This window comes from Jaculus jaculus, chromosome 4 (assembly GCF_020740685.1).
Source record: "Jaculus jaculus isolate mJacJac1 chromosome 4, mJacJac1.mat.Y.cur, whole genome shotgun sequence".
Lineage (NCBI taxonomy): Eukaryota > Metazoa > Chordata > Mammalia > Rodentia > Dipodidae > Jaculus > Jaculus jaculus.
In genome coordinates, this window is record NC_059105.1 from 68,582,228 (window position 1) to 68,605,698 (window position 23,471).

Below are 23,471 nucleotides of genomic sequence, written 5' to 3' on the forward strand. Positions count from 1 at the left end.
CCCGCTAAACCATTTTCCCAGCCCTCTGATATATATATATAATTAGTTTTTTTTTTTTTTTTTTTTTTTTTTGGCCATGCCTGGCACTTCCTATCTCCATAAATTCTCATAGGCACTGGCTTAAATGTCACATCCTTTAAGACTGTGTTGTGCAGTATGGTAGCCAGTAGCCAATAGGCACATGTGGCTATTTAAACAGTTCAAATGGAAATTTTAGCTCCTAAGTCTCACTGGCCACATTTCAAGCCTCATTTAGTCACATCCCAGAAGACAGCACTGTCATGTTAGCTTTTCTTTTTCTAGTTAACTTCACCTCTTACATAGCCTTAAAACTAAGTTTATAAATTTTGATCTGATCTGATATCTGATATGATCTGTTATGTTGAAAAATAATGTAATTCAATGCCATAAAATTACAGCTATATTTACATTTTCCTGATGTTTAGTGCATTACTTGGTGCATGGTAGATAGCTCAAAGATTAATTGAGTTGTCAGGAAGCAATGGTGAATCACTGGAGGAGTTGGGTTGAAATGACCTCCCTGGATAGTTTATACTAAGATACTTAACAATATATATCCTCCCAGGAAACTTATTTCTCAACTGACAAATGATTTGGAAGGAGGGTGTCTCTTGGGGAAGAGCACCCCAACATTGCATTTTTCTATTCCCTCTAGTAGCTATTTTAGGGAATTACTGATGTGTATGTGTGTGTATTTGTGCATATAGTACTTTGTTTAGCAGTATGGCAAGTGATGTTGTCTGGTTGTTTTTATTTATTTAAGCACGGTATCATTCCATAGCCCTAGCTGGCTTGGGATTCCTGATCCTCCTGCCTCAGCCTTCCAAGTGCTGGGATTACAGGTATGTACCACCATAGCTAGTTCAGTCATGATATCTTTATCTGCCATACTTATACACTATCAAGCTAAGAGGGCATTCATTTGCACTGTCCCTCTTCTGATCCAGGAGAACATGGGAACAACTAGTTCAGTGATGAGTTTCTATTCAGTTTAAGAAAAAAAATCTATTATCAATTTATGCACATGTGCACAGCAGAGAATGGGGTAGAGAGAAGAGGGAGGAGTAATCATTTTAAAGTTAACTATCTAAATTTATCCTTGTGTAATAAAGCACAGTTATTAAGCATGTAATGATAAATAGAGCCTTCTACAAGCCCCATAAAAGAGATAATGTCTGAAGATGTTTATATATGACACTTTGTTCACATTAGTGGTGTTTATTGTTAACATTCCCTTCACTTCTGAGCATGGAGTGAAACTCACATTAAGACTCACACATTTTTGAAGTTAATGTTTTCTGAATATAAACATTCACTTTTAGGTATAAAACCTGGACTCTGGAACCAAAAGCCCTTTTTTCCATTACTTAGTAACTTTACTCTTATTTGACAGCAGTAAGTGGAAATTTATTTACTTGTTTTTTTGGAGTAGATGCTAAATATTAGGTTTTAGATTTGATGGATTTGGAATGCTTTCTAGGCCACACTCCTAACTGTCTCTTTAAATACTATTTGTTATTTATTTAGCATCGCTAGGGTCAACCACAGGGCTTTGGTATCAGACCACTGAACTACACCTGAAGGCCAGTTGCCCCTTGCAAATAGTTAGCTGAACCACAATGGTAACATCTGGTACTTCTTTATGTCAGGTGGACCTTTAGGATACAGAAAGTCTAACTTTTGCATATTTTAGAAAGGTGCCCACAGGTCTAAGCATTATTATGACACATTTTAGCTTAATGCCTTTGGGCCTGAGGGAAAGATGCCTGGGGCATCTCAGTGTGGTCCAAGGCTGGTCATCGCCTTGTTGCTTGCCTTGGTACCTGCTAAGGGAGAGGAACCTGGCATTGTCTCTTTCCCAGAGCCTCTGCCCAGAGCATCTGAGACAGTCATAATGATGTCATTACTCTTCACATTAGTTTACACATAAATTTAAAAGGAAGAACTATATACTATTCCTGTACATTTTGTTCTCTGCTAACCTCATTAATCATTGGCAAAACCATGGATGCTCTCTGTCTTGGCATAACATAAAGTGTTTACACGGTTTCTTTCCTGAAGCAGATGGGGACAGGGAAACTGTGGAGTTTCTTAAGTTCCTCTCCTCCCCTCCTCTCTTACATTATCTTCTTGTGCTGGGGATTGAACTCGAGGCCTGGTGTATGCTAGCAATGAACTATGTCCCCAACTTACATTACTCTTTTTGATGACAGGAGTATGAACTCCAGACTCCCGTGTAAAGCACACAGGCATAGTTCTTAACAAGGTTCCTAACCACTCTGGCTGGACCTTTTGCCTGTGAAATAAAAAACACATTTTTGCCTCCATTTTATTTTATTTTATTTTTTTTTGTTTGTTTAGTTCTTGGGTTCCAACAACAAAATAACAGAACACTTTTTGTAGATACATTAGTTTGGAGAAACCCACCTCCCCCCCCCCCCACATACACACACTCCCACTTAAAAAAATGTTTTTTGAGGCAAGTCCAACAGACTGACCTTTTTAAAAATTTGTGTGTATGAGAGAGAAAGAGAGCGAGAGAGAGAGATAGCACAAGAGAGAGAAAATTAGTGTACCAGGGCCTCTAGCCACTGCAATCGAACTGCAGATGTGTGCGCCCCCTTGTGTGTATCTGTGACCTTGCACTCTTGCCTCACTTTGTGTGTCTGGCTTACATGGGACCTGGAGAGTCGAACATGGGCCCTTAGGCTTCGCAGGCAAGTGCCTTAACAACTAAGCCTTATTCCAGCCCCACACTCCACTTTTTAAAAGGCTCAATTGTGACAAAAAAATGCACAGTTAAATCCAGTATCGTAACTATTTTAGTAGTGTCAAGTATATTCACATTATTATTCAACCAATCTCCAGAACATTTTGTACAACTGAAATTCTCTTCTGATTAAACACCTCTCCACTCCCTTCAACCCCAGCCCTTAGCCATCCTCACTCTATGTTCTGCCTCTGTGAAGTTAACACACCAAGTCTCTCATATGAGAAGCATCATTTATATTTGTCTCTTTGTTCCTGGTTTATTTCACTTATTACAATGTCCTCAAGGTTTATCCATGTTGTAGTGTGAGCCACAGTTTCCTTTCTTTTTAAGGCAGGAGTAATGTCCCTTAAGAGAGAGAGAGAGAGAGAGGGAGGGAGAGAAAGGGGGGGGGGTAGAGAATTTTGCTCCTAAAGCCAGATGGATAGGATCATAAATTTTTAGGGTTGAACTCCAACCTATCATTTTAAAATATGGAAATTGGGAGCCAGAGAAAGTAAGAGTGTCATGCAGATTACCAAAGCTATTAAGGACACAAGTGCTGTCTCTGGTGGAAGGGGATGAGGACTGCAGTACAGGAATCTTAAAGAAGGGTCACCAGATTTAAAGAGCACTGGGCAGAAGGGAAAATAGCCTGGGTGGAGTTCGACAATCATACTATGTGCTCCTGGTATGTAGGGTAGAGAGCCAGGGGAAAGGCTAGAGCATGGAATGTTATGTTAGGCGAGTGAACACACTGATATGTGGCCATGGCATAAGGGCAGAGAGGAGAAGACAAAGAGCGAGGGAGAGGAGCTTGGTGGGAACTCAAGGATAGCTAAGAATTCAGGCTTTGAAAAGTGCCAGTGAATAAAAAAATGCAATGCTACTATGGCTAAATCCAGGGGTTTTTTTTGTTTGTTTGTTTTCTTTTTTAAAATTTCTTCATGCCTTTCTATTCCGGTGAGTTTAGTGAAAGAATAACTAAGTTCTTGGTCTCTCACCTGTACATTGATGTGTGAAATCCTTGAGAACAGGACAAAGGCTTTGAGGCCACTAACAGGAAAGCCTCAGATGGCAAATGCCCAGTTGAGGTAACAGGCTGCCACCCTGGCCCATTCAAGTATAGTCAACATTCCTTAGCAAACGGAAGTATGTTCATCCCAAGTGAACAGAACAGGTGGGGCGCTGGGATGACAAAAATGGGAGGCAGTTCTCAGAAGAGAACAGAAAGGGAAGCCCAGATGACTGACATATGCACTCTTTTACACCTCAGTGGCCTGGTGGTATTATGAGCCCTGTTCTTAGTGGTAGACGTGCCTTAGCCAGAAACATATGCCTATGAATCTATAGGTGTGTGTGTGATTTATGATGATTTCACTTTTTTATTACCTTCTTTTTTTAATTTTTAAATTTATTTATTGGAGAGAGGAGGGAGGAGAGAGGAGAGAGAGAGAGAGAGAGAAAGAGAGAGAGAGAGAGAGAGGGAGAGAATGGGTGTTCCAGGACCTCTAGCCACTGAAAATGAACTACAGACACATGTATCACTTTGTGCGTCTGGCTTACATTGGTAATGGGGAATCAAACCTAGGTCCTCAAACCTGGGTCGCTAGGCTTCACAGGGAAGTGCCTTAATCACTAAGCCATCTCTCCAGCCATTTTTTTTCCCCCCTGAGGTAGGATCTCACTCTAGCCCAGGCTGACCTGGAATTCACTCTGTATTCTCAGGGTGGCCTCGAACTCACAGCAATCCTCCTACCTCTGCCTCCCAAGTGCTGGGATTAAAAGTGTGTGCTGGACTGAGAGATGGCTTAGTGGTTAAGTGCTTGCCTGTGAAGCCTAAGGACCCCAGTTCGAGGCTTGGTTCCCCAGGTCCCACGTTAGCCAGATGCACAAGGGGGCGCACGAGTCTGGAGTTCGTTTGCAGAGGCTGGAAGCCCTGGCGCGCCCATTCTCTCTCTCTCCTTCTATCTGTCTTTCTCTCTGTGTTTGTTGCTCTCAAATAAATAAATAAATAAATAAAAATGTTTAAAAAGTGTGTGCCACCATGCCGAGCACTCCAGCCATTTTTAAAAATATTTTTTTATTTTTATTTATTTGAGAGAAAGAAAGAAGCAGAGAGAGAGAGAGAGAGAGAGAGAGAGAGAGAGAGAGAGAGAGAGGAAGAAAGAGAGAGAAAGGCAGACAAAAAATGGGTATACCGGGGCTTTCATCTGCTGCAAATAAACTCCAGATATATGTGCCACCTTGTGCATCTGGCTTACATGGATCCTGGGGATTTGGACCTAGGTCCTTTGGCTTTGTAGGCAAATGCCTCAACCACTAAGTCATTTCTCTAGCCCTCTCTGGCCATTTTTACTACTTACTTACACAAGGAAGCTTTGTCTCCAATGATTCATCAATAGTGGTATAAGGCAACCCATTCTATAGTGTATGTATTTCATAGATACTCAGAACATACCCTTACACAGCCATGGGAACTCTAATTTGATGTTCATTTGTTTTGAGAGACTTTGTTTTCCAAGAACTAATTCTTCAAAGCCTTGCACAGGGAGCTGACACCACCTTTGCGATGGACACAATTCTCTTTCTCTCTTGCATGCTCCAATTCCTGGCTGGCTATAAAGCTATCAGACTCATTTCCATATCAAACAAAGAGGAGGCAGGAAAATAGTCCCCTGATCGACATAAAAAGACACATTACTGGAGATTGTCTAAGAACTTGTTTTTATGGCCAAAATTAGCAAATTATTCACAGTAATAGGTGAGTCAGATGACAATAGAGTTTAAGAGAACAAAGCCACTCATCAGAACTCTGACCTACAATCTCCCTCAAGGCAGATCCCCAGCTGCCAGAACATCTCTGTGCAGGGATGGAGGTGGGGGGGGGGGGGAGAAGGAACCAGGCAGCCAGGAAGTCTGCCACTTACCCAGAAGCAGCTACCAGAAAATGCATTCCAGGGCTCACTCCCCAGCTGCCCAGAGACTCTGTGGGTGGCCACTGTACTAATGTAGGGACACACGTGGCTCCCATCTCACTATCATCCCAGGGAAACTGGGGGGCTTCAGTCATCCAACTGCTATTTCCTTCCTTGATTTGAAACCCTTTCAGGGTTTTGGAGACTTCCAGATGAAACCTGAGTGAGCTGCCAGCTGTCATGCCTAAACTGCTGATTACTCAACCTGCTTTTAATCCATACCAATTTAACAACACACTTGGAAACACTAATGTGCACTGGGGTACAAGGTGCTAACATGCTTGGAACATTGCTGTAGGAGACCTGTTCCGGGGACAGTGTTGCCCAGGGTAAATCAGTGTTGGCCACCTGGGACTCAGCCACCCTTCCTATGTGGCTATGGTAAAAGATGAAATAGATAAGCCCTGGAGTTGGACCTGGAAATTGGACCCACAGGTAGGGGAACTGTCTTAATGAAGAATGTAAGATCCATCTGTGAGCAAAGGACTCAGAATTCTAGAGGCAATGGTAGTAAGAAGCCAAGTCAAGCAAACCAGCTTAGTACTTCCTGCTGCTATTCTGCCTTAGGACAACCTCTCCTCCTGCTCTTCCCCCTCTCAATGAGGAAAGGTGATACTTTATGACGTCACCTCTCAGGAACCTGCCCTATGCCAGGTAACAACAATATTTCCTAACCTAGGGAGTCCCAGGCACTGGCTCAGAGGTGCTTACTAACCAGCCATCATTCAGAAGATGAATTAAATCAGAACTTTTGAGGCCTAGGCACTGGCTTAAACAAAATTATATTAAGGCCCGAGGGATGGTTCAGCAGTTAAAGGCACTTTCTTATAAAGCCTAAGAGCCTGGGTTTGATTCTCCAGTACCCACATAAAGTCAGATGTACAAAGTGGCACATTCATCTAGAGTTCATTTGCAGTGGCAGGAGGTCCTGAAGTACTCATGTTCATAAAAATGTCTGTGAAAAATCATATTGAAGGGCTGTGGTATGTATAATGCTGTGGTAGACAGCAAGTTTAGCATTCATAAGATCTAGATTTAATTCGTGGTATCATATACCAAAAACCAAAAACTAGGCTCTTATACTGAAATAATAATTCAGGAAGTTGCCAAAATAATGCAGGGCTATCTCATATATCATCCAGCCTCTTCCAATAGTTCCATCTTATGTAACTGAGTATAATATTAAATTCAGGAGACTGACATGCATACAATTCCATGTTGTTTTACCACTGAAATCAAGATACATTAAGTATTTATTGTTAAGACTCCTTGGTACCCACATTCCATTGCTGGTAACTACTCATTTGTTCTCTTCAATTTTATATTTTGAGAAAGTTATAGAAATAGATGTATACAGTCTGTGACCTTTTGAAACTTTTCACTCAATGCAATGGCCTTGAGAGCCATTCAAATGGTTGTATCAGTTGTCTGTTCCCATTTATTGTCATGTAGTATTCCATTGTATGGATGGACTATATAGGTCATCTGTTTACCTAGGAGAGGATATTTTTATTGTTTCAATTTTTGGCTACTACAAGTAGATCTGATGTTCATATTCACGTGCACGTGTGTGTGTGTATACATAAGTTTTCAATTACCTCTTTTTATTATGTTTTGTTTTGTTTTTCAAGGCAGGTTCTCATTCTAGCCCAAGTTGACCTGGAATTCACTCTGTAGTCTCAGGGTGGCCTTGAACTCATGGTGATCCTCCTACCTCTGCCTCCTGAGTACTGAGATTAAAGGCATGTGCCACAGCGCCCGGATGTACCTCAGTTTTTTTCTTGAGTGTGTGTATGTGTATGTGTGTGTGTGTGTGTGTGTGGTGTATGTGTGTATGCATGTGGAGCCCAGAGGACAGCATCATCCTTAGGAATGTTGTCTTTTTTTTTTTTAGACAAGGTCTCTCATTGGCCCAGAGTTCACCAATGAGGTTAGATTGGTGTCCTGGGAAACTTTTTCCCTGAGGAGAAATACATATACACACATACACTCACACCCTTATATTCATCCCAGCGACAGAAATATGATGTTACCAAAATCAGTAGCGGTGAACCAGTGAATTTATTGGGGTTATGTACAGAGCAGGGTAAGTGTTGCTTTCGGGAGCATGGACGATTCAAAGGCCTCAATGAAAAGCCCGCCCCAGCCTAAGTGACGCTCAGCAGCTGCATCTCCGGGGCTCACTGCGCAACCGGCTGGCAGTTCTTCTGGGTGGAGTCTCAGAGCACACTACGGGACTTGCGGGCAGGTCAATGGATGTTTACCCTTTATATATCTTTAGGGAGGGGTTGTGTAACCCCATATCCAGATTTGTTGACCTCTTCACTCCCTTCACGTGGGAGTGTTTCACTTCAGAGAGAACGGCTATGCAACATGGGTCCGAGTCTGCCCCTCCAGTTTTCGGCTCCTATACCCTTGGGTAATCATGTGGCCTTTTAAGGTTTAGTTCTTCCCAAGTACTGACTTCATGACTCCTTCCTCCCCTCAAGAGACAGTATTTTGATTCAGAGGAATCTGCTATACAATAACTAGCAGGTCAGCAAGTTCCAGGGGTCTTCCTGTCTCCACCTTTCCAGTGCAAGGATTACAGGCAAGGCTGGCCTGCTTGACATTTTATAAAGGTACAGGGGATATAATAAAACTGAGGTCCTCATGCTTGTGAGGCAAGCACTTTACCCACTCACTATAATATTTCATTCTCTGAGAGCTTTCTAGGATTTCAGTGAGACAGTCCTAAGAAACCTTGTGCTAGGGAGAAAGAGAAAAAGTGGCCATCCAGAATCGCAAACACCCATGGAACCCTCTGTGGGGCTGAGTGCTGTGAATCTGCATGGACTCAAAGCCTGGCTTCACCACTTGATTTGTACCTTCCTAAGCCACAGGTGGCTAAGGACACCAGCCCTTGTAGTGTTGTGAGCATGCCATAAGACAAAAGGGGTTTCACAACCGAGTTTGATAAAGTAGCAGTGACTGTGGCAAGACTCAGGTTACATCAGTCCCTGGCTTAAAACTCCCCAGTGACCATTACATTACACATCTAGGCTGTGCTTTAATAAGCTTCAATGAACTCGGAGTGTGTTCTTCTTTGGATGTGTTGCATGTACTAAGGTCGGAGACTGGATTTGCACGTCTTCCCGAGAACATTCAGGTTGTTTGTGCCAGTCGGTAGATTCCCATTAAACATCTGCTGAAAAAAATAAGTCAATGAGGGCTGGAGAGATGGCTTAGCGGTTAAGCGCTTGCCTGTGAAGCCTAAGGACCCTGGTTCGAGGCTCGGTTCCCCAGGTCCCACGTTAGCCAGATGCACAAGGGGGCGCACGCGTCTGGAGTTGGTTTGCAGAGGCTGGAAGCCCTGGCGCGCCCATTCTCTCTCTCTCCCTCTATCTGTCTTTCTCTCTGTGTCTGTCGCTCTCAAAAAAAAAAAAAAAAAGTCAATGAAGCAAGGTCCTATTAGCATGAGGTCTTGCATTGCTGCAGAAAGTGGCAGATACTAAGCTGAGGAGGCCTCTGCAGAAGATGGAGCTTGTGTCTGCCACAGACACTTTCCTGTAGAAGGCAGAGCCCCCCCCCCCGTGTCCCCCACTGACTCTGTCCCATGGAAGGCACAGCCCCGTGTCCGCCGCTGACTCTCTCCTGTGGAAGGCAGAGCCCCTTGTCCGCCGCTGACTCATTCATGTTGGCAGTGTCAAGGCCGTCAGCTGTGTGCAGTGAGCACTTCCAGAAATCCATGGCAGGCTGAGAGGAACCACCCCAAGGCAATGACAGGAGCATCATGAAGTGTGTAGGAACAGAACCAATCAGAACTCAGAGTTAGAGGGGGAGTGGAATCTCTCAACCCTGTGCTATTTATTTGGAAAATCTGGAAAATAATATCTGTGCTAGGTACTTCTCTTTTGCTGTCACAGATAACTTTCCAGAAACAACTTTCCTTAGAACAGTGTGTCTTCACTCATAACTAGGTCTCTGCAGTGTGTCATGGAGCAGGAGTCATGGGGGCTGGCGCCCTTTGTGGGAGTTTGTGGCAGCTGTTGGTTGCATGGTGTCAGCCAGGAAGCCCAGAGCTCAGCTAGAGCCAAGGCCAGGCTAGCACCCATAAAACTTTGCCCCCAACCACGCACGTCCTCTAGCCAGGCCCTACCTCCTAAAGGTCCCTCATTCTTCCCAAATAGCACCACCAGCTGGGGACCAAGTGTTCAAATCCATGAGCCCACGGTGGACATTTTACTTTGAAACTGTGACAATATCTTAGGCACTGATTCTGAGGCCAGACTGTTTCTCCTACTTCCTTCTCTGTGACTCTGGACACTTAAGCCTGTCTGTGCCTCATTTCCTCATCTGTAACATGCCCATAGTAGCAGTATTTACTCTCTGGGGTTATAAAGATTAAGCCAGTTCATACGAAACTATGCACAGAATTAATGTCAGCTAAATGCTTAAGAACACATACAAACAATCCCAGAATAAAAGACTACTGTGTGAGTCAGATGAAAGCAAAGCCGGGTTGCCTGATTAGAAAAGGCTTCCCGAAGATTTTATTTGTTATTTTAGTCTCATTTAAAATTCCACATGCAGATAATTATCTGGAAATTGGTGAAGCTCTAGCAGAGCGCCGTGGGAGGCCATGTTGCCAATCGTCTCAGAAAGAGACCAGAAGTTGCCACCATCTGATGTCTGCCTGGTGGCTGCATGAAAGGAAGTTGGGGGATAAGTGCAGTTCCTAGTGGACAGGTGTTTAAAATCAGAGCCATGCTCACGGTTGGCACCCTTGGTGAGGTCTCCGCAGACAGGCGAGGATTAAGTCAAGAGGAGACCAAATTGCTTTTCCACCTGGTGCTGGTGGCGCCAGCAGGACAGGGCTGAAGGTCAGTGACAGTGACCGGGCCGCCAGAGTTAAAACCCTGACTGCTTTGGGCTGGTTTATGTTCTGTTTTGCAGAGGAGTCTTGAGTTCTGTTCCCCAGAGCAGTCCATCCAGCCCCTTTCAGAGAGGCTGTCAGATCCACATTATACTCCCATCTGGCCACAACTGTTTCAAAGATTCAGATGTATCTCTTTTACTAATTATCATAAGACTAATGTAATTAATGCGATGTCCTGAGTCTGCTGTCAGAAGTGAAATTAAAAAAAAAAAACAAGACAAAACCCACACTATGGATATGAACTTTTCTTTAGAAGTTTTTATTAAGGTCAGAGAAAAGAGGAATACTAGGATAGAAAGGAGTTTTGAAATAAAAAAAGATTAAGTATTTTTATTTACGTGTGTGTGGGGGGGGGAGAAAATATGCATGGGCACACTAGAACCTCTTGCCAGTGCAATGGAACACCAGAGACATGTGCCACTTTGTGCATCTGGCTTCACATGGGTACTAGGCAATTGAATTTGGGCCAGTAGGCTTTGTAAGCAAGCACTTTTTAACTGCTGAGCCATCTAGCCAGCTGTATTGTTACTTTTGAGGTAGGGTCTTATTCTAGCCTAGGCTGATCAGAAACTCACTCTGCAGAAACTCACTGTAATTCTCCTATCATAGTCTCCAGAGTGCTGGGATTATAGGTGTGAAACACCATGCCCAGCTGAAGTGCTTTATTCTTGTTTTTTTCAGTTAGGAATTCAATTTTGAATTAATGGATTTTTATAAATATATAGAGATTTTTAGAACTCAAATAATATAGGCAAAGTAGGAACCTAATAAAAAAAAATCTCCCTCTGAAATCCAAATGTAAGCATTTATGAAATGTTTGTATCTTTGGAAGTCTCTTAAACTACTCTGAGATGATTTGAAAATGTGACCATCACCAGTGAGAAGCTTGGGACATAGCTCAGTTTGGTAGAGTGCTTGTCTAGTATTCATAAAGACCTGGGATTGGTCCCCAGCAATAAACTGTGTGGATAAACTGTGCGTGATGGTACACATCTATGACCTCAGCACTTGGGAGGCAGAGGTAGAAGGATCAGAAACTCAGAGTTATCTTTGTCTATATCTTCAGCTGGAGGCTGACCTGGACCACAAAAGACCCTGTTCCTTTCCCTGCCAAAAAAAAAAAAAAAAAAAAGTGATTTATAAGAACCCTAGGAGAAACAGTACTCTAATGTATATGGGTTTTCTTTTCCCAGAGACAGTGCTGTAAATCAATGGATCTTGTTGACAGAAGTAGAATATTGGGCAGAATTTGAAGGATGAACTACTTGTTAGCCCGGGATTAGTCCCGTGCATTCTAGGAAGTGACACCTCTGTGCAAAGGGCAGGTGATCAGTCAGTGTACTGGCTTCCTCTCATCTCCTTCTGAAGACATTCCTGAAATGGTGACTCGGTGCAGACTCCTGGTTCCACCTGGGGGACCACAGCTTGGTTATTGTGGCTCTGTGAGAACCTTCTGATCCTCTTCCTCGTGGACTTCCTCCTTCCCAAGTAACCCTCTGAGCAAATAGTCACGGGAGCTCCAAGCCTGCTCAGGTTGTCCTGCCTTGCTGCTTGGTGCTCCTGGCCCTGTTTCTCTCCCTAGAACAGCTCCTCTGTGTCCCACAGGCCTTCCTGAGACTTCATGGTGGGGAGGGGACTCTTCAAACATTCTGAGAACTCTTGGATTATATTTCTATATCCTTCAGAGGTTGAACCACACTTGGGAGATGGATTACCTGGGGCCCTTAGACTTGCTAGGCTGAAGCTGTACCCTTGGGAAGTAGTGAACAAGGATGCAGGCCCCAGTGAGCCTTGGCCTAAATCTCACTTCTCACCTACATCAATCCATGTTTGGGTGTCATGCTGCCATCCTTTTGTATATTTATTGAAAGCTCAAGTGAAAACACAAAAGTAAACTTCCAACCTGACTTTCCATTATCCTACCCTGCCAGTATGTATTCAGATCTTCTTTATAAAGATAGCCTCACGTGCTTCCATACTCAATACATTATTGGGTCTGTAATATCCTTCCAGTCTTTTCCTTAACTTTGCCATAAACTTTTCTCCATATTTCTTTTTTTTTTTAACATTTTAAAATTTTTTAATTTTTTTTTGTTCATTTTTATTTATTTATTTGAGAGTGAGAGAGAGAAAGAGGCAGAGAGAGAGAGAGAGAGAATGGGGACGCCAGGGCCTCTAGCCACTGCAAACGAAATCCAGATGCCTGTGCCTCTTGTGCATCTGGCTAACGTGGGACCTGGAGAATCAAGCCTCGAACCAGGGTCCTTAGGCTTCACAGGCAAGCACTTAACCGCTAAGCCATCTCTCCAGCCCTCCATATTTCTTTATAATTAATAAAATGTTAATGTTTAATAGTTGCATAATGCTCTATTTATAATGATGTACCAAATATTTTATTCATTTATGAGAGAGAGAGAGAGAGGGAGAGAGAGAGAGAGATAATGGGCTCACCAGGGATTCTAGCCACTGTAAACAAACTCCAGAAGCATGCGCCACCTTGTGCATCTGGCTCCTGGAAAATTGAACCTGGGTCCTTAGGCTTAGAATGCAAGCACCTTAACTGCTAAGCCATCTCTCCAGCCCCATTCCTGGAAGCTTTTAACAGGACACAGAAAGATTAAAATAAGATCAGGTGAATTTTAAATTCTTTTACATAGAAAAGAATTTGAGGATAATGAAGGGAATAGTTTCTTTTCTCCCTTAAATTTTTTTTTTCTCTTGATAATTGATCAATGTAGAGTGAGAGACATTGCCAATGTTCTAGTATAAGTCTTTTAAATCTTTTCCATGGTAGCACAGACCTCTTGGAAAATTGAAAATTGTGTCTATACTTATATTGTTTTTAAGAGCATATTATAAGGATAGATATCATGGTTGACACCAGTAATCTTGGCTCTTGAGATATTGATGCATGAAGATCAATCACAAGTTCAAGGTCAGTCTGGCCTATGTACTGAGTTTCAGCCTAGACTGTACTATAGAGTGAGACCCTTTAACTAACAAACAAACAAACAAACAAACAAACAAACAAACACCACAACTACATTATAGTAACTGGGGTTATAGCTCAGTGGCAGAGTAATTGTCTGATATGATAAAGGCCTTCGTTTGATCTCTAGTGGGGTAGGAATTGAGAGTGTATGCTGTAAGAAAATACTCTTGTACCAGTTCTTTTTTTCTTCTGACCTTGTGGAGTATTTTGAAAATGATCTATTATCTCTTTGCATGGCTGTACTGTCTTGCTCTGTATTCGAGTATCTGAATGGTTTCTCATGTTTTCTGGTTTTGCTATTATACACAATGCTGTAAAAAAACTTGCAATCCTTCTGCATATGCCTCTCAGAATACTGAGATCACAGGAGTGTTGCACCTGGCCTAGCCCATTGTTATTTTTTTTTTCTTCAACATTAGATTTGAAAAGTTCTCCCAACTTAAAAAGTATGGAAGCATTTATATGGTTTTCTCTTGTTTTTAAGTGTTTCCCCCCCTCCCTGTTTTCACACTGACCTCTTTCTTTCATCCATCTATGATTTTTTTAAGATAAAGCACTAATTAATACCTGTTGGGAGATCATTCTGCACACATCTTCATGGTGCAGGCCATGTGAACGGAAGCCTTGACTGCTATTGTCTACAACAATCCTTTCAAGGGTGCCTGTGTAGTGAACAGTCGGGAAGAGCAGAGAACCGTCCCAGTAGGATCAGAGGGCAGGCTGGTCAGTTGTGCACTATAATAAGGACAATGCCTCCACTGGGGGCAAAGAGCAGGGAGGCCTGCTTCCCACGAAGAAGGAATGAGCTCCTTAAGCTTGGGATTCCTCTCCTTTAAGCTCCCCCAGTCTGCAGGCAGCAGCAATTGGCCTTTTTCACTTCACTCTCTGGGAATGGGGTGCAAATACTGACCCCTTGTCTACTGTGGTTACAATTTTGTCTCCGATCCAACATTCTGTGCCTTTTCACACCACCCAAGAGACTTTGGTAGGCTGATAGGGTCATTTGCATGTAGTCCACAGTTCTTGATATTGAACTTCTTAGATTCTTCCAAAAAATTGATTTCCCCAGTATCATTTGTTGAATCACTTCTTGACTGATTTGAACTCTTATATGTGTTATCAATACTTAGACATTCTGGTATTTATTTTGTGTCTTTCTTGTTTGTTTTCCTCTCCTTTTCTGGATCTAGTAAATACTATTGCTTTTTGTAATCTTTGTAGCTTTTTTTTTTTTTGAGGTAGAGCCTCACTCTAGTCCAGGCTGACCTGGAATTCACTATGTCGTCTCAGGGTGGCCTTGAACTCACAGTGATCCTCCTTCCTTTGCCACCCCAGTGCTGGGATTAAAGGTGTGAACCATCATGCCCGGCTGTAGCATATTTTAACATCCAGTGGTGAATAACTTCTTTATTTTTTCTCTTCTTTTTTTTTTTCCCTTTGTGCCCCATTTAGTATTTGCTGGAGCTTTGTGCCTGTGTATGACATATAGCACATACTAAGCAAATATATTTTGAATAATTTTAATGAAATGGTGTGAAATAATCAGCCCTTTTAGAGTATTTGTAATTATACCTACCATAGCAATTAAACAAAACAGCTAGACTTTCTCATGTTTAATCACCTTGTTTGCTAATTTGTTAAGTCACTTATTTAAATGCTAAGGATGTATTTATTGACTGATTTTACAATTTAAGAAAAAGAATTTGTCCTACAAGAAAATGCCTAAGGTAAAAGGTGTTTGCTCTGTTCTTTTCAGTATCTGTGTTATCTGAAATTAATATTTTCTGACGATCCCAAGGAAATTTACACGTCCATTTAAAAAACACTTATGAAAGAAAGAGAGAGAATGGGCATCAGGGCCTGTTGCAGCTGAAAATGAACTCTGGGCAAATATGCCACTTTGTGCATCTGCTTGACATGGGTACTGGGGTATAGAACCTGGGCTGGCAGGCTTTGTAAACAAGTGCTTTTAGCTGTTGAGCCATCTTTCCAGCCCTCATTTATCACTTTTTAATGGGTTTCATTATTTCACACGATTCCTGTTTTTCATTAGAATGAAATACTGCTTTTTCTTTTATTTAAGGCAGGCACTTTAGGAAGCAGCAAACCTACTTGGGCTATGGCTCGAAATACAATTTGGGTGTCACTGAGATTATTCTTGGGGATTGTTCCTTTTTGTGTCCTTCCCTGTGGGCTACTCTGATGGTCACTGCTGGGGGTTAGTCCTGGCAGCTATGAAGTTGGCCACGCATGGCAGAGTGTCCCTGGACACAGGAGTCTAAGGCCATGGCTGAGGTTGAAGCTCCAGGACCTCACAGATAGGGAAATTAAGTTAGCTAACCTGAAGACATTAAAGATAGCAATTGGTCCTACATCACACATTGTTCACTAATCCTGGATCACCTGTTGATGACTGAACTAACTCACTGAAGCTCGAATTGTTCATCACGGTCTTTTCCGAATCACCTGCACTTTGCTACGTGGTTGAGATGTCAAACATTATTAACAATCCAGAAAGAAGGCAGACTGAAAGTTAAGTAAGACAGATTTACTAACTAGACAATAAAAACCAAATATGTGTTTGGTTTCTAAAAAGATGTCTAATCCCTCCTAATTAAAAAAAAAAGTTTACATGTTATTTCTACAATGTACCTGCAACACTAACTCTAGCACACACAACAGAGCTGTGAGTGGAACAGGCATTTGTCAAGTGGAAGTGGCTTCGCTCGAACCAGGGATCATGGACATTTGCAAAAGGAATTGTGTGGAGTTATTGGGGAGAGTCTTGTGACTCTCATAACTGACAGTTACTGTTTTATTGGTGGGGTAAAAAGTTAGCAATTTAGAAAATATTTTAAGTACAAAAGCCAAACCTCTGGGATTCTTCTCTGAAAATAACTTGTCATGAGCATTTTCCCCATTCCATGAGGTCTAGAGCTCAGGAAATTGGAAATTCACATGACATGGTAAGGAGGAGGGTTCTATACCATCTTAGACTTAATTATACAAATTGGAGGAAAATCGCCTTTTCATTCACCACAACAAAGTGCTTGCTTATTTCTATGAGTGCTAACTTCTAATAAGCATTTCACTTCATTTCTTTTGTAATGCTGCGGACAGTTGTCTTAATGTGGTATTAATTCGTCAGTGAATATTAAGTAACCAAAAGGCCAAAATGGAAACTCTGGGTAAAGTTCGTGAGACAGAAAACATTCTGCCAGTAGTTATTGCCTTGCTGCTATTCCTTTAAAAGAAAAAAAAAGACAATAATTTAGATAGATAGTTTTTTTTTCCCCTTTAACTTTTCATGTTTCCAGGCTTTAGTACTTGGCAAAGACAATTTGGGACAGATTTCTTTATTTTCTCCCCTGGCCTAAAACGAAAAACCCCCACTTTCCAAACTGTTACCACCGAAGAGTTTATTAAATGGCTGAAAAAGACAGCTGGTCCCACCATCTGTTAAAATTTTTCAGGGGCCAAATAAAACAGGTTACACCTTTAGCCATGCCAAGTCTTGCGATACCCCCTTCCTCTCACAGCCTGGGGAGGGCTAATCTGAATTTCACGCTCTGATTTTGCTGTTGATGTCTGGCTTCTGATGCGCGCTTCTTCACTTCTCTTTTTCAGTCACAAAGCGATTCTCACATTTCAAGCAGCCTCTTTTGCAACCTATTACCTTACACGTCTTAGTCCAGTTACACCCAACGACTAGAAGGAAACCTGCAGATCTCTAACTAATTTCTGACTTTTCAAGCCAAAGGGGAGAGCCAAAAGTAGGTTTCTGTTGTTTTGCAACCATTTTTTTTTCTATAAATGCTAATGGAGGTAATTCAGATTTTGGAACAAAGGCTTAGCTCACCACACACTGCAGGTGTGAAAGGGTTGAAACAAAAGCGATGCTAACCCTAATGGTATTTCTTGTCATTAACAATTCTTTGATGTTCACACTGGAGCCTCCCTTTTATCTTTTAGTTTTTCAGCCATCTTTGTTAACACGCAGCTCAATTGAATCTTTTTTTCCCCCCTTCCCACCTCCCCCTGGCCTTTAAAGACATCTGCAAAATGTTTATGCTAAGTTAGTTTCCACTGCATCTTTTAGTTCCAAGGCACAGTAAAATGAGATAAAGCTTGTGAGGTTATTATTAAAACATCAGTAAGTTTCTATCATTAAGCTGAAGGGGAAGATCAATAAAGAGGAGCACTTAATGTTACTTTAATAAGGATGAGTTTCCTGTAACAGACTTGGGATTAACTTTGGCATCGCTGAAGTGGGCTTCACAGTAATGATCTGCTGTGATCAGAAGAGGCTGGCTTGCCTTTACACAATTAAACAGTTTGTAAATACTCCGAATGTACTTGATCTATTCTTTCCCGCTTTACGGAAAGCTTTCATGAGGCACATATTTTAGGAATATTTTTACTCAAGCCTTTTCTTCCTTGTTTCAGCTCCTGGCAGGCTGCCAAAGACTTTTTAAAGCAGGGGGGCCTCCTGCCCACTTCAGAATGGGGGAAGGAGGAGGTGGGATGACCCAGGAAGTAGGACCACAGCCTCAGAGAAGTTAGTCAAACTTGTTTTGATGATAGTACACTGCAGAGACCAGTCAACACTGCATAATCTACCGTCCTAAGCAGCAGGACCTAAGACTGTGGGGTTCAGGCAAACAATCACATGTTTCACACCCCAGGGAAGACTTCTAGTATCCCTTGCATTGTCTTCAGCAAAGCAGGAATGCTTCTTGCTTTGGACTTAATCCCTTTTTCTTTTAACTGCTGTGGGGAGGTGAGTTATTTAACTAGTTAACACATGGCCAGGATAGGTGGGGCTCTCTCGGTGTAGTTCCTTCCCATGTGAGCACGGACTGTTTGGGTGAGCATTAATTTGGAGCCAGTTATGACACTGAGTCACAGCTCAAATAGACAAGGCCCTCCCTTAGCCTTTATCTACAGTTCAGCCTCCAATGTCAGATGCAAGGGAGAAGATAATAAGCAAAGATAAAATACAAATTAATGTTAACAATGTATCTATTTTATGATTTCCCCCTCATATTATTTAATAATTCTTAGCATTTATAGGATGCTTTTCATCTTCAAAGCACTCTACAAATGTTAGCTAATTAACCATGAGGTAATGAGGCCTGGATAATGCTGCGGTAAGCTTTCTCCAGCTCCGATTAGGAAGGAGAAATGGAGCTGTATGTATTCATACATTTTTAAAAATAGCATGAGATGCTGTTGGAGATTTTGTGAATCAGACACTCAGGCAATTTGTCCTCCATGCATAACTTATGTCTCTGTAAGAAAACTGGGGAATTTGGATGCTGATGAATGGTCAAGCTTCTCCTGTCTGGCAGTCAGCCTTTCTTGTTTCTTTCCTCTGTGATATTCACCTTGGTCTCCTTCCTTCTAAACAATCGTATAGAAAGTTCCAAAAGTAAGGACAGTCATGTGAGGAATTAGGGATGGAATAGATACCCCCCTTTCTTTTCTATCTGATTTCTTCATGGACAAAATACACATATTAAATAAGTTCCATAACACTAGGGTTATTTTACTGATTTTTATAATAGTGGTAATGCACTTAAACACTAATATTTTAGAATGTGTGTGTGCGTGTGTGTGTGTGTGCATGTGCACACAGATATGAGCTCTGAGGATAGCCAATATGACATTGCATAAACCTCAAATGGTAAAATTTTCAAAAGAAAATAACACTTCATTCAACCTACTACCTCTGATATAAAATGGACACTAGTGGATTCTCTCTAATCAAAGCATTCTGCTGGGCTGGAGGGATGGCTTAGCAGTTAAGGCATTTACCTGCAAAGCCAAAGGACCCAGGTTTGATTCCCCAGGACTCACATTAGCCAGATGCACAAGGGGGCATATGCATCTGGAGTTCGTTTGCAGTGGCCGGGTGCCTGGAGGCCCTGGCACACCCATTCTCTCTCTCTCCCTCTTTCTCTCTGTCAAATAAATAAATAAAAATAGAATATTAAAAAAAAATTCTGCTAACATTCATGGTATATTTGCATTCTAAACCAATTAACATTCTCCTGTATGGAGTTGCATTGTTAGACCCTGGCTGTGAGAGCAGGCCAGTTTTCTTGAATCCTCAACTTGGAAAAGTTCATCAGACTTCTTGTTCACATATAGTACTTCTGTCTCTCGGTCTCCTCTCTCTCTCTCTCTTTCTTTCTTTCTCCTCTCTCTCTGTCTCTCTCTCTCTCTCTGTGTGTGTGTGTGTGTGTGTGTGTGTGTGTGTGTGTGTGTGCGTGTGCGCGCGCGCGCGTGTGCTGGGAATTGAGCCCAGGGCCTTTATACTCAGGCACTTTACCACTAAGCTATAGCCCCAGCAACACAGAATAACACTGTGACAATTCAGAGGGAGTTTTATTTAAACCACTGCAGCCTTATCTACTGTGTATTCATTCTAGTTTAATAGGGATTCGTTCTATTTGTTAAGGGCTTTCTCCCCTTCTTTCTGAGAGTTATGATACTAAACCTGTATCCATTACCTAAGCACAAGACCAAGAAGTAGAGGCTTCATGGGATCCTCTGTCCTCTCAAGACTCAGTAACATGCTGGCGCTGTTGGGAGAAGGCCAGATAATGATTGCAGTGCAAGAGATCGTAATAACTCAGTTGATGGGTACAAATTTTTACTTTTCATTCTGGTATTTTTGAAGTCTTGAACACCTAGTATCTGTCCACGTGCCTTCACTTGTAATAAAACATCACCAAAAAGAAGAGGCAATTGCTAGGACATACTGAATGTGGTTCCAGAATGTTTTAGTGCTGTGTCCCTTTTATTAAACCAGCATCTGCTGATAGATTGCACACAGAATGTCCTGCTATTGTAGGACTAGGTTCCCCTAAGGAGTTCACTACACACTTAACTCACTTAACATTACTCACTTTACATTACTGACATTACATACACACTTAACATACTCGGATCACCTGAAGTGATATATGCTGGCCAGGGAGAAGAGTTTCTGTGACACAGCATGCCCTTGTCCCAGGCCCTTTATCCATAAGGACACCCTTTCCTTATGAGTCATCATGATGTCTCTGATCTTCAGATAAGGTGGGACACAGGAAGGAGAAGAGACAAAAATCAGATCTAATTTGCAACGACAGTGATGTTTGATCCCCTTTCTTATTCACGGGGTAGGGAAATCATTGAATTTGGGTGCCTTTGAGTCTTTTTTTCAGCTCTTGAGTGGGCTTTTAACTCAGGAGTTAGAGTGCTGGATGCTCATGGTCACACAAAACTTCAACTTGAGTCAGTGACCTGAGACAATGTTCTTGTCTTGTGGTGAAGTAGATGAATGAAATCCACAGACTCGAGTGGGTGAGGCTTGGAAAGGTTTTATTTTAGAGCATAAAGAGAGGGAAGAGGGCAGAGGCCCTGTATGGCAGGAGGGGCATTCAGAAGTGGGACACTATTGAAGGTGACTGCCTTGGAGTTAATATGGCTTTACTATACGGGGGATGAGCTGGTCAGTCCAGTTTCCATGCCAGCTGTCCAGGTGACCTGCAGTTTTAGTCACATCCTCAGGTCTAGTTTCCAGGAAAGGGGAACTCCTATAGGAAAAAAGAGATAAGGAAAACCCAAGTCCTACCTCACAGGCTCAAGGATATTTCCTACTCTGAGGCACGAGAAGAAAACTGTTCTGTTTTGGGGCCCTGTTAACCTTAACTGCCTCGCCAATTCTATCTCTTGTTCTTCTTCATTATAAAAATGTGTCAAAAAGCAAAAAAAAAAAAAAAAAAAAAAAAAAAAATCATTCTATTTAATATTAGAACTAGTGGGGGAGAGAGGGAGAAAACAACTACTTTAGTATCGTTTCAATATTTTATAAGGATGCTGATGTTTTAAAACCATATTCTTTGGGTCAATCCTTAGTTTGGTCAAGTCTTTTCTTAGATATGTCTTAGTCCATAATCCCATCCCCCCTCCACCACCCTGTTAAAGTTGTAATCCACTCTTCACTGCCCCCATTCTCCATGGTACTCATATACCTTCGGGCATGCTTAGAGTGGCTGATCAAAGAGAACCCTCCTGGGAATGAGAGGAACATCCTGGAAACAGCAAACCTGGTTTGCTGTTCTCAGAAATGCTATGTACTTGATACACTTGTTCCTTGCTGCTAAGCCCCCAGCCTACGAGCAGCTCCATGGCGGTGAGAAGCAGCTCTTTCCCTCCATCTGGTTCCTCATCTATCCCAAGGCCTGAGGCACTACTTGCACATAGTAGGTCTTCAAGAAAGAGTCACTGAATGGATGAGTACCTGACTGAACAAGAAGGCGTTTATTTTAGAAAGGGTGTTATATAAATGTGAAGTAGTGCTCTAAACTATGATTTAAGGTGGCAAGTCTTTGCTGGTACTCTGTTGAATGTTTGCATTATTTGAACATGCTAAAGTTTCCTGGTGAACTAATGACTCAACATGCATTTCAAAGTTCCATACTAAATGACATTTTTTTGGTATGGCCACCCTGACCATCTAAGAGGGATTAGTGTGCTGCAATTGTCCTTCCCAAGGGTGAGCAAGTGGAGACTGATGTGCTGTGCAATGAGCTATGCTTAGATCAGATCTGCTATCTGCATACTAGAAAGCTGCTTTCATTCTTCAGTAGGCAAAATTCTCTATTTACAATTCAACATTTTCTCCTACTTAGTTTTTTAAAAAAAATTTTTGTTATTTTCATTTATTTATTTGAGATTGCCATACACAGAGAGAAAGAGGCAGATAGAGAGAGAGAGAGACAGAGACAGAGAGAGAATGGGTGCACCAGGGCTTCCAGCCACTGCAAACGAACTCCAGACGTGTGTGCCCCCTTGTGCATCTGGCTAACGTGGGTCCTGGGGAATCGAGCCTGGAACCCGTGTCCTTAGGCTTCACAGGCAAGCGTTTAACCTCTAAGCCATCTCTCCAGCCCCCTACTTAGTTTTTTTAGGGAGAGAACAGAAACTAAAACATTAATTAATAGACTAAGGCAGGCATGGTGGCACACATGTTTAATCCCAGCACTTGGGAGGCAGAGGTAGGTGAATTGCCATGAGTTTGAGGCCACCCTGAAACTAATTCCAGGTCAGCCTGGGCTAGAGTGAGACCCTACCTCCAAAAACAAAACAAAACATGAAAATAGACATTCTTCCTACATGGTATGATGTCATGTCTTTCCTAGTATTATTAGCCAATCATGCCACATCACTTCTTACATGAGCCCTGCTTAATTTTCATACTTTACTATATTCCCATGTGTGCATATATGTCTTAACACCATCATCTATCTTCCAACACAGCCAGAAGGGCTCTAGGTAAGATAAAACTTCAGCTGTGCCCTGCCAGAAAACAGGGAGAGGGCTAAACAGCCCCTCGTATATTGCTCTGTCATTCTCCCCTTCCCTTTTGTTTTCATATAATTTGCCAATTACCTCAGTCACCTCGTAAAAGAAAATATCATGAAAGCCAATTATTTTCTCTTTTCAAAGTCCAGCCGGAGTTTGTACTTTCTTTCAAAAACTTGTTTAATGATGAATCGCTTTAAATCACCTTTGGTATCCATTATCTGATCTTTATTAGCAGCAAAATGTTTCAACGATGTGCGGGGTGGTGGTGGTGGGGCAATGTTTTAAGATGAGTGAAGGGCCCTGGGGAAAACTGCAGACGTCCCAGTGGGCAGAGGGGAGCCAGAGCGGGCTCTGAGGCCTGGCGGGGAAGATCCCGGTTGAGCTGCACGTGGGGATCGGGCTCCTTTGCTGGCTGTCGGGCAGCCAGAGAGCGAAGACGTTCATCTCCGCGGA